This window comes from Saccostrea cucullata, unplaced genomic scaffold (genome assembly GCF_032062105.1).
Source record: "Saccostrea cucullata isolate Sc308-1 unplaced genomic scaffold, CSIRO_AGI_Scuc_v1 ctg7026, whole genome shotgun sequence".
Classification (NCBI taxonomy): Eukaryota; Metazoa; Mollusca; class Bivalvia; order Ostreida; family Ostreidae; genus Saccostrea; species Saccostrea cuccullata.
In genome coordinates this window covers 2,737-15,754 of record NW_026927455.1, presented here as the reverse complement: position 1 = coordinate 15,754, position 13,018 = coordinate 2,737, and the positions used below count along the sequence as shown (strand labels likewise).

Sequence of the window (13,018 nt, the reverse complement as noted above, 5' to 3'; positions counted from 1 at the left end):
AAATGACAAAAAGTTGATATCATTGTAGCGTTTAAAATTCTTTTATGAAATCCTGCGATAACTGAACATATTAAAAACGTTTTAAAGGAAATTGGAACAAAAAGGGAGTTGGGGAGCGTTTGGGGAACATCTGTAACGATCCCCGTTACAATTAGAACTAGTTATTATGTCGCCCCGAACGAAGTCGGGGACGACATATTGATATTGTACGCATGTTTTTTTTATCCAGGCTGTTTCTCGGAGATGGCTGGGACAATCTTCCTGAAACTTTCCTTAAAGGACGATCACTGGTTGTAGTTGTGCAGTGAGGTCGTTCAGTTCCAATATGTCTACCGTTGCCATGGAAACCTGTAAAAAGCAACAAATTTTGTCCGAGAGTGTTCTCTCTGGTCCCTTAAACGTTCGTCATGAAACTTTTCTTATTTTAATGATTAGTATCTGTAGTTCTGCAACTCGTATTTAAAATTTTCATATAATCGATTATTGCCATGGAAACCAGGTGAAAGGTAAAATTCTTTAATTTCGATTTTCTCAATAACTACTCAGGCAATCGTTTTCAAACTTTCAATGTTTATTCCTTGCAATGTCAAAGTGATTTCTACTTTCAAAATAATTGTAATGAGTCGCTCACGGTTGCCATAGAAACGAAACAGAAAAAAAGATTCAGATCTACAGATGTCTTCTCCAAGGTCTAGGTCAAAGGGTCAAAGTTCGTCGTATCCAATAAAAGTTCTTTTCACAAGGATTACATATTTGAAATATGAAAGCCCTAGTACTTACCGTTCAAACGTTATGGCTATTTACTATGTTCAAGACGACCCCCCCCCCTTTTTTTTGAAGCACACAGCCAAGTAGAATACACAGATATAACATATACAACTTACAAGTAACTTTTTAAAATCTTCATTCATAATATTCAGTTCCCGTCATGTGATATTTTGCCATCATTCATTCTCCTTCTGTTTTGTCTCTTGAATTCATAAATATTTTATTTTATCTATATAAAAAAAATAACGATTGTCAGCTGCATTTATTATCATTTCGCGTTTTCTTGTATATCTATCACTTGTATATTATTCATTTCATTAGATAATGCAAGTATAAATTAAAAAATTGGTACGTCATTTCCATAGTTTTTATTCATTCATAAATTCTTTGATCCGCTCCTGATGGTTTGCAAAGCCTTGATCACCACTGTATACAAAACATTCATCTCGCCGAAAATGTTCATGATTCCGCTAAACTGAGAAAGTTCACACATGATTTATTATCTCATAACACACATCAGCTCTCTGCAATGCAGAAATGCTCGAATTGATGGTGGCATGTCAGATTCGTTTTTCGGTAGAACCTCTAAAATGAAAGTGAAAGAGGGAAATTTCAGAGTTCTCACTGGCGTTACAATACACAAAATAATTCGGCTGATCTTCTTCATAAATTACATTTCCTAAGCTTTTATCATAGGAAAGATACTGCCAATTAACAAGTATGAGGTTCAGTTCAGTACATCTGCCAGATTTCTTTTATGCAAGTCTGCAAATTGAGGAATTTGTAATTTTCCTGCACTACTTTCTTCTCCTACCGATTCTAAAAATAATGAGTGGGATGTACCGAATTAAGGTCTTCCGTTTCCAATGGAAAGGACTGATATAACTCAATGGTTCTTCAAACTTAGCTTATGGACTTTTGTTTTAGTGATGATAAAAATGAAAGTCTTGTCTAATACGGGGCGACATATGCTATTGCTTGCAATAGCAGACTTTCTAGTTATTATTATTATTATTCTTTTTTCTTCTTATTTCTTCTCCGGTACTTTTTTGTCCGCGAGTGTTCTCAGAAACTGTTCACCCAACTGAGCTAAAACCTTTTTAGGGTTAATAGGTGTGTAGTGTAGGTGTGCGGAACGAAGGTCATTTTGCGCGCATACGCCTGCACGTGCGTGCGCGTGATATGAGTGAAATGACTGATATACTTAATATAGCTATAATTTTTACATTTTTTAATGAAATGATTTGAAACTCATTATATTAGGATATATTAATAGTGTAAATAATGTGACACTGTCAAATAAGCACGAACTCACGCGCATGCACGTGCGCTTCGCTCTGATTGGCTGAAACAAAAATCTCAATATCTTTTCTGTTTTTTGACGAAATGCTATGAAATTTAAAACATAGGCATACTTTAGGAGGTTCTACAATATGATATATAAAAATTTTCAAGAAACCACGCGCATCCACGTGTGCTGCGATCTGATTGGCTTAAACTTTAAATGCCTATAACTTTTTTGATTCTCAACAAAACAGGATGAAATTTAGAATATGAATAGATATGGCGGATTCCTACATCATGCTACTATCAAACTTGAATGCAAGGACATGCATGCACGTGTGCGCGTGCAATGCCTTAAATAATCGATTTACTTGATATAGTCGTAAATTTTTGATGAAACGTTTTGAAACTCAAAGAATAGAAACATATTAAAAGTGTAGTCAAGATGATATGGCTTTCATGTATTGCACCTGCGCGCGCGTGCAATGCTCAAATGACTTGTATACTTGATATGGCCGTTAGTTTTATATTTCTTTATGAAATACTTTGATGACCTTGACCTTTGACCTTTGACCTCTTGATCCAAAGGTCACAATCCAGCTCAAGTTCGTAGATGTATTTACAAACTCACTTTAACAAATGCTTAAAATAAGTAAGTCAACACCCCCCCCCCCACCCTTCACCTGAAAAAAAAATCAATAGCAACGTAGAAAATTTCTCTGAAACTCAATCGACACCTAGGATCGACATAAAATTCCACTTAAGGTGCAGAAAAGACTTCATAGAAAGTTTCCTGAAAGTTTTACGGTGAGTCTCTAAAGTGTATAGAAATTATGAATTTTTACGGCAAAAATTACAAATTCTGTCGTGTTTGAAATTTAAGTGCAGACGAACAAAGATATGATAAAAACCTTTTAAAGCCTATTTTTCTAAATGTCGTTAATAGCACTCAATTCTACTGATATGAATTAGTATTTTAATACCAAGTATTCTTCTTTTATTTTACCTTTGAAATTTATCTGAATTTTTTTTAGAATTACACAATCCCCAGAAATAGCGAGTTTCGGTATATTAAAAAGCAGTACACGTTTCTTCCCCGTAAAACATCAGGTATTTGAATTCATGAAAAAAATATTAATGAGGGAGTGTTAAACAATACCTGTCACATTAGCTGACACCAAAAAACCATGGTACGTACACGACATTTTCTGATTTTTTTTGCATCTGCAAACAGGGCTACCCCCAAATCCACGTGTTTTCAATGTCTTTATAAACATCTCAAAAGCATCCCGGGAAGTAGCCCCCTATGCCCTGGAAAAATAGTTCCTGTCAAAAAACTTTATTTATTTACAGAGTAGATAAAATTTCCTAGGCACAGGTACCAGAGTTGTCAAAATGGCCTGGAAGGAAATAAAAAAAACTCTCAAAAGAAAGGAAAATCGGCTTTATATGTATGGAACTACAATTGACTGAGTTCATTTTGATTGGTCAATTACCGGTGTGGTACCCCTAGTCGCCTTGAACCCAGTCCTGTCTTCTTGAATAAAACCAACTCCGAGCCCGATGTAAAAATCCTAGTAGAGAAATGAGAATTTGAATTTTGCTGCCTTATTATGTTCCCCAAACGAAGTTTGGGAACATATTGTTTTTACTCTGTTTCTTATTATTATTATGTTCCCCAAACGAAGTTGGGGAACATATTGTTTTTACTCTGTTTCTTATTAAGTCTTCCGTTCACAACGGAAGACTTATAGTGATTGTATTGTTTCTTTTTATTATTATTATTATTCCTCCCAAATTTTGTGAGCGCGATTACTCAGAGATGGTTGAATAGATTTTGACAATTTTTCACATGATAGTAGGCTGACATATGAAGTTTATATAAAATTCCGTTTTTTGAAAAATTCACTTCCGGTCCAAAGTTATGGCCGAATTTCCAATTTTTAAATGACATTTTGTCCAGAATTTTTCTTGAGAACGAGTTGAGGTAAAGATGTGAAATTTACAGAAGTTTTATATAATGACATTGTCCTTGTTTTGAAGTAGTTTTCGTGTGTTTCTAGTACTTCCTGTCCGCACCGGAAGTGAATTTGTGTTTCGGACAATTTTCGAGTTTTTTGTTTTTGAATATTTTAACAAGATATTTCTAGGCATAATAGAGATAGATCCATAGAAACAAAATAATAATTTGTTTTAAAATCAGATTACGCGTTTTGTAGATTTCATCTACTTTCGTTTTGCATTTATAAAATCAACGTACTGAAAGTACTGACGGACGATTTTTTTTACTTTAAATTACATGAAGGTTATGTTTACATGTTTCTCTTCATACAAAATCAATACATACAGTTTCATATATACTAGGTTGACGACTTAAAATTTCAATAAAAATCAAAGTACTTTAAGTAGTGAGAGGACTGTTTTACATACCAACCTTTTTCTCACTACAGTGTACATGTAGTATAAACTGGTATGTTTTTCTACACATAAACATCAATGCATACAATAAATAAGCTATGGAAGCTATTTTCGTCAGCCAATAAAAAATCAAAGCACATGTACCGGAATGACTGAAAGGATATTTTTTGTAGTAAAAATCAAAGTAAGTTCTGAGACATTGTTTTCCAGACACTCACCCATTAAGTTTAAAAAAGTTAGAATATGCTTCTTGATAAAAAAAACTGCACGCATACAGTATTATATATGAGAACAACACATTCATTTTTGCAGTAAAAATGCAAGTACCGAAAGGAAAAACCTAGTTTCTTTACAATATTAAAGTTATTACTTAATGTACATGTACACGTTTCTCTACATACAAAAATCAATGCAATCATTATCATACAGGAACGGAAGACTTTTTTGTTGCCAAGGCAACAAGAGTCTAGTTATTATTATTATTATGTCGCCCCGAACGAAGTCGGGGACGACATATTGATATTGTACGCATGTTTTTTTTATCCAGGCTGTTTCTCGGAGATGGCTGGGACAATCTTCCTGAAACTTTCCTCAAAGGACGATCGCTGGTTGTAGTTGTGCAGTGAGGTCGTTCAGTTCCAATATGTCTACCGTTGCCATGGAAACCTGTAAAAAGCGACAATTTTTGTCCGAGAGTGTTCTCTCTGGTCCCTTAAACGTTCGTCATGAAACTTTTCTTATTTTAATGATTAGTATCTGTAGTTGTGCGTATCGCATTTAAAATTTTCAAATAATCGATTATTGCCATGGAAACCAGGTGAAAGTTAAAATTCTTTAATTTCGATTTTCTCAACAACTACTCAGGCAATCGTTTTGAAACTTTCAATGTTTATTCCTTGCAATGTGTCAAAGTGATTTCTACTTTCAAAATAATTGTAATGAGTCGCTCACAGTTGCCATAGAAACGAAACAGAAAAAAGATTCAGATGTACACATGTGTTCTCCAAGGTCTAGGTCACAGGGTCAAAGTTCGTCGTATCCAATAAAAGTTCTTTTCACAAAGATTACATATTTGAAATATGAAAGCCCTAGTACTTACCGTTCAAACGTTATGGCTATTTACTATGTTCAAGACGACCCCCCCCCCTTTTTGAAGCACACAGCCAAGTAGAATACACAGACATAACATATACAACTTACAAGTAACTTTTTAAAATCTTCATTCATAAAATTCAGTTCCCGTCATGTGATATTTTGCCATCATTCATTCTCCTTCTGTTTTGTCTCTTGAATTTATAAATATTTTATTTTATCTATATAAAAAAAAAATAACGATTGTCAGCTGCATTTATTATCATTTCGCGTTTTCTTGTATATCTATCACTTGTATATTATTCATTTCATTAGATAGTGCAAGTATAAATTAAAAAATTGGTACGTCATTTCCATAGTTTTTATTCATTCATAAATCTTTTGATCCACTCCTGCAGGTTCGCAAAGCCTTGATCACCACTGTATACAAAACATTCATCTCGCCGAAAATGTTCATGATTCCACTAAACTGAGAAAGTTTACACATGATTTATCATCCTTAACAAACATCAGCTCTCTGCAATGCAGAAATGCTCGAATTGATGGTGGCATGTCAGATTCGTTTTTCGGTAGAACCTCTAAAATGAAAGTGAAAGAGGGAAATTTCAGAGTTCTCACTGGCTTTACAATACACAAAATAATTCGGCTGATCTTCTTCATAAATTAACATTTCCCAAGCTTTTATGATAGGAAAGATACTGCCAATTAACAAGTATGAGGCTCAGTTCAGTACATCTGCCAGATTTCTTTTATGCAAGTCTGCAAATTTAGGAACTTGTAATTTTCCTGCACTACTTTCTTCTCCTACCGATTCTAAAAATAATGAGTGGGATGTACCCAATTAAGGTCTTCCGTTTCCAATGGAAAGGACTGATACAACTCGATGGTTGTTCAAACTTAGCTAATGGACTTTTGTTTTAGTGATGATTAAAATGAAAGTCTTGTCCAGTACGGGGCGACATATGCTATTGCTTGCAATAGCAGACTTTCTAGTTATTATGTTCCCAAAACGAAGTTGGGGAACATATTGTTTTTACTCTGTTTCTTATTATTATTATTATTATGTTCCCCAAACGAAGTTGGGGAACATATTGTTTTTACTCTGTTTCTTATTATTATTATTATTAAGTCTTCCGTTCACAACGGAAGACTTATAGTGATTGTATTGTTTCTTTTTATTATTATTATTATTATTATTATTATTCCTCCCAAATTTTGTGAGCGCGGTTTCTCAGAGATGGCTGGATAGATTTTTTCAATTTTTCTCATGTTAGTAGGTTGATATATGAAGTTTATATAAAATTCCGTTTTTTGAAAAATTCACTTCCGGTCCGAAGTTATGGCCGATTTTCGAATTTTAAAATGGAATTTTGTCCGGCAGTTTTCTCGGAAACGGTTTGAAGTAAAGATATGAAATTTACAGGAGTATTAGATCATGATATTCTATTTGTTTTGAAGTTGTTTTCGTGTGTTTCCAGCACTTCCTGTCCGAACCGGAAGTGAATTTGTTTTTGGTCAATTTTTGTTTTTTTTGTTTTTAGATATTTTTTCAAGATATTCTTATGTAAAACAGACATTTTTCTACAAATACTAAATATATAATTTGTTTTTAAATCAGATTCCGCATTTTGTATATTTTCGGTACCGAAATTTTCTCTATTTAAGTAGTATGTATAAGGTGGGCAACGAAAGATAACTCTGACCTGTGAATGAGAATAGAACTTTCGAGATAAAGGCGGAAATAGTATTGATGACGTTAGAGACATATACACGCTCTCCAGATCAACATATTAACACACTCAATATTTCACCTTTTGCATGCTACTTAATTCAGTATATGTAAAGTTTTAATTTAGCTGTGTAGTGTAAGTCTGTATATTGAAAGTAATTTATTTACAAATTTATATGTAAAAAAAATATCCGTTCTGTGTCAACTAAGCACTTCGAAGAAAAAAATAGTGAACGCAGTATACATTACAGCGATATATATGCAAATTATTCTTCAAAAATACTAAATATATTATTTATTCAATCGGATTCTGCATTTTGGAGATTTAAGGTTCCGTTAATAAATTCATTTTCTCTATTTACGTAGTGACAATGAGTAAAGATAGATAACTCTGACTTGTAAGTGGGAATAGAACTTTCAAGATAAAGGCGGAGGTAGTATCCATGATGTCGCAGACGTCTATATCCACACTTTTCACATAAAAAAAATAATATTTAGACTTCGAGTTTCTATATCCACTTCTGCATGAAAGATTACGTTGGTTACTGCTTTCAGTATGTGCATAGTTTAAATTGTCTGCGTAGTGTAAATCTGTAATGTCTGTAATGATTATAGTTAAAAAAGATATTCTGAACTCATTCTCTAATTTGAATGCAAAATTATCCTTGAATCCGAGTTTTATTTTCGATTCTAATATATTATATGTACTCAAAAGGGAACTGGGAGATAGAAGAGTATGTGTAAAGCCTTTAGAAATAAATTGATATCTGCAACTTAAAAGAAAGAAAAGATTAAATTTGGTTTTAACACGTATATTTCATTAAAATTCTTATAGTGTTATTAATTATACATAATCTATACATTTATATACCCGAGAAAAGATGAGAAAAGGCGATTCTTAGATTTTTATGAAATACTAGTACTCAAAGGGTTAACATTATGTGAAAGTTATGCGTTTCTGTGTGAAATAATGCTACGCTAAATACATGATACAAAAACATCTGCAAAGGTCTGTTGATATGTTAGATAAAGCATACGAATGAACACACATTTATGCAATGCTATATAATTATATGTATATACATGCAACCTTAAGTATTTTCCTTTTAATTCATAAACATAAAATTACCGAGTATGCAATTCTTTTGAAGCCCCCCCCCCTTCTTAATTTTATTCGGAGACATTATTACAACTAAAGGCCTATGAAATATACATTCGTTATACAATTAAATCTGGAACATTTGGTTATAATTACCATTAACATGTATACAGAACAGTAGATTTTTCATTACGCAAGATACTGAAATTTACATGTCTGCGAGAGAGAGAGAGAGAGAGAGAGAGAGAGAGAGAGAGAGAGAGAGAGAGAGAGAGAGAGAGATTCCCTTTTAATCCTGATTCAGATTATCCTATCCATTTACATAGACAAAAAAATCAGCAGACGTTATAGGTACACACTCCCAATAAATCTACTACATACATCTATACTACAGACGTTCCACTCTCTTATAATATGTACATGTAAATGGACGTTTGTTACTTTATTTTGTGTATAGGTGTATACAGTATATAGTTAAAAGTAGTCATCGCAAAAAATAAATAAATATGTGTGTCGGTTATCATATTCAAGGAAATAATATTATAAGCAAGTGAATATTTTATTGTGATGACTATGCTTACAATTCTATCGATCTCATAGTAAGTTCAGAATAAGACTGTTACTATGCCTTAAACTAGTATTTTGCAGACGATTTTTTACAGTAAAATTAAAAAATATGACTTAATTGAATGCCAAATGGTCGTTTAAGATATAGTCCTAATGAATTTCATCATTCTTTCAGAAAAAGAAGGACAACTCTAACTCGTCAGCGAGAAAATTTTTGCTCTCCAGTAATAAAGATGAAAATAATACCATGTGTGACAATGGTGCCAAAATCTTCATCTAGCAACTTGTTTTTGCGAAGTGGTGGATCCTGCGCATGCCAGCATTTAATATTCATTAGTAAGCGAGGACATTATACAATTATTTTGTAACAGGAAAGGAGAAAATGCATGGCTGGACCGGGAATCGAACCCGGGACCCCTGTATCACTAGTCAGGTGCTCTACCGATTGAGCTATCCAGGCCGATATCCACGGCCCTAACCATTACATTCCTCCCTCCTTAAAGGTCTTTGGCCCTCCAAAGACCCCAACCCAGGCTCATCCCTGGCAGGTCTTTCACCTGTCAATTCCAGGGCATGGCACGGCACCAAATCTGTAACAGGAAAGGAGAAAATGCATGGCTGGACCGGGAATCAAACCCGGGACCCCTGTATCACTAGTCAGATGCTCTACCGATTGAGCTATCCAGGCCGATATCCACGGCCCTAACCATTACAATTTAATGCCTGAGCAATCATTACATCAGAGTTTGTTCCCGAGGCCAGCGAAGGGTAATAAACTTAAACAAGTAGCTATTTTTAAAAGTAAAGATCTTCAGTCTTCAATAAATTGTTTTAATTTTAGCAAAGGTGAAAATACTGAAGACATCAATATTATCATCTTTAATGCTACCATTAAAACATTTTTACGAAGTGACTATACCACTTCTTAATCTACATCCCATTCCAGTTTAATGATGGCAGTTATGATGGATCATGTGGATGGGGGCACAGTCTTGTTCTACCAGATGCTCAATAAAAGCCAAATATCGAAAAATTCTACCCCTCTATTAGAGTCTATATAGAAATATAAGTATTTAACATTCAGATATATCTGTATGGAGAGTGTGACTAAAATGGGTAGCGAAACCCGGGCCGGGCCGGGATTTTCGATAACGAAAACCGGGTTTATGATAATCTCGAAATAAAAACTCATTCTTTCTTCATGGAATTTACGGAAATAGTTTATTATTCTAGGATTGGTCTTCGCTGAAAGTTTTAGGTCAAAATATTGTGTTTTTAAATGATTATCATCGATTGTCCTTTTTCAATTGACTAAAATGGGTAGCGAGCCCGGATTACTCATTTTGGCGATTTAAGCTTAATTTCGACAGCATAATTACAATTATTTCATTTGGGTCTTTGAAATTGAACTTAAACTACCTAAAACATTTAACTGTTGCAATAATAAATCACGATTATTGAAAATACACGCATTTTTTGTGTACCCGGGATTGGTCAAAACCGGATACGTTCACCCGGGAAAAACCTTTTATTTCCGAAATACTTATGAGATTATGACATATAATTTGATATAAATGACTCTTTTTTGATTTGCAAATTTATATTAATTTTTTCCAATTTATTTCTTAGATGTATCTCGGTCAGGGAATGAAAAAATCTACATTCTTTCTCTGGCAATTCGGAATTATATAATTTGTCCCGGGCAAACGCGTCCGGTTTTGACCTGTCCCGGGTCTATGAAAAATGACAAAAACCCTCATAATTGACATGTAATTTCATAATGATTGAACAATTTAACTATTGAAAGTTATTAAACAACCATTAAATGCAAATATCATAAAAACTTTCGATGCATTAAGCTTAAAATTGTCAAAATGAGTAACCGAGCTCGCTATCCATTTTAGTCATCCGGAAAAGGACAATCGGCGATAATCATCGAAAAACAAGACATTTTGACTTAAGATTCTTAGCGAAGGCAAAACCTATACTTATAAACTATGTCTGTAAAAGATGAAGAAAGAATGAGTATTTATCTCTTAATTATCAAAAACCCGGCTGTCAGTTTTGAAATTCCCGGCACGGCCCGGGTTTCGCTACCCATTTTAGTCACACTCCTGTATGGAAGGGTTAGAAAAGTCGATTATTGGTTTATTGAGCATCTGATTAATTAGCTGCAGATCTGTAGCGTTCTTGTTTTATATATTGGTCTTTGACCATAAATTTTAAAATAGTACAGATCCCGTAATGCAAAAAAAGGTGCAATTTAGGGTGCAACATTTTTTGTGCACTTTCAGTCTATCATTGTCAATAAACTACCTTACACTCCCTAATTCTAGACACATTCTTTATCTAATATTAAATATGTGTATATTTTATCCACCTCCCAACCATTTATGGTTATGGTCAATGATCAATATATAAAACCATAACAATACTGCAGCTATTGATTGATAAAAATTCATGTACCTAAAGAAGAGAAAATTATAATAAGCTGTACTTTATTCACATATTTTTGTAAATCTGAGACATTCTGCCTTTTTTATCTGCATGCACATATTTTTAAGCTACGAAGATCATATTGATTTTTAATACTTTTTTTTACCCCTCAGGTAGTGTGAGTATATCATCAATATACCCGATACAAGAAACATTCCTTGATGATTTCATTGTGACTTCTACAAAGACAAAACACTTACAGTCACTACACTTTATCGATTACTGTCCACACCTGTTCTTGTAAGTAACCTAGATAATGAGCTTGGTGAAAGGAACCAGAGAAAATAATTCTTGTGTTAAAATAATTTTATAGAAGTTGTGAGTGTGTATTGTTATAATCACTATATATAAAAGATCGGCATAAAATATTTCACTAAAACTGAAATTAAACTTATCATGGGGTATTATTTCGCATGTAAGAGTTAATAAACTTATGTTATCGTACTGCATGAGCATGCAGCAGAATCCAATTTTTTGATACATCTAATAAAATGTTTAATTTAGAAAATTAAGGGTCAATTTTTACAAAACATTATTACAATGTTCTCTCTCACTAACATTCTCTTCCCCCTAGAGTTGGTGGTGAATTTTTAAAATTCATTGGGTTGCAGTACATGCAGTTAACATGATGGTTGGAACAAGCACAGAAACTTTCACAAACAGCAAGTGCATATGTGATGTAGGTGAAAAAAGAATCAAGACTTAAGGTCTTACGCAAGGAAATAGCCAATCAAATTGAAGTTCCATATATATAGAGAATTTTTTTTTTCTTTTTTCAATTTTGGCAATTTGTTTTAGGCCTACAGTATTAAAATTGGACTCATGTACTAGGAATATCATTTCTTTAGCAGAATTATCCCACTGAATTAAAAGGAACTCTTTTTTTCAGGTGCGCATGATGCAACTTCCTGGATGGTGTGTAGGCTGTTTGTCAACATGTGAATCCCACGTGCATTTCGGGGTAGGTATGTTTACTGTCGATTTTCTTTCTTAAAAGCCGCATAAGGCATATTTTTTCTGATCTCAAATTTTTGTTTACGCATTAATCTTTATTTTCTCTTTCATGAATTTTCTGCTGAGAGTCTAATAAATTAAATAATTTAATTCAAGCTTTATAGTAATATATAGTGAAATTATTTCCTTGTGTGAGACCTTAAGGAACTTGAATAGTGCAGGTGAAATTCAATTTTTTTTTTTAAATTATATAAATATTTATAACAAGTATTACAGTATTTTACTCTGTGGTACAACTCGTAGAGACTTATGCCCTGTTCACATGGAGAGTTTAATTCGAATTAAACATAAGTTTACTGCGAATTAGCTTCGCTTAGCGTTCACACAGAGAATTTAATGCAAATTAGTTTACTTCGCATTAGGTTACTTCGCATTAAATTACTTTGCATTAGCTCTGTGTGAACGTAAAGCGAAGCTAATTTGAATTAAATTTCAGTATGTGTAATGGCAAAATTAAGTCAAATGCATCATGTCGGTGGCCAATTTTAAGAACTTGTGCTATTTTTGAGTCAAAAACTAAGAAAAAATGTCTTTATCTCTAAAATATGTCT

The 13,018-nt window shown here is 33.4% G+C and overlaps 1 long non-coding RNA gene across 1 annotated transcript; it reads left to right on the top strand.

Moving 5' to 3' along the window:
• The first annotated feature begins 9,671 nt into the window (after window positions 1–9,671).
• LOC134274530 (uncharacterized) lies at window positions 9,672–12,628 on the top strand. Its single transcript, XR_009993641.1, has 4 exons — window positions 9,672–9,725; window positions 11,567–11,693; window positions 12,028–12,160; window positions 12,612–12,628. It is a non-coding gene; the product is annotated as an uncharacterized LOC134274530 (long non-coding RNA).
• The last annotated feature ends 390 nt before the right edge of the window (window positions 12,629–13,018 follow it).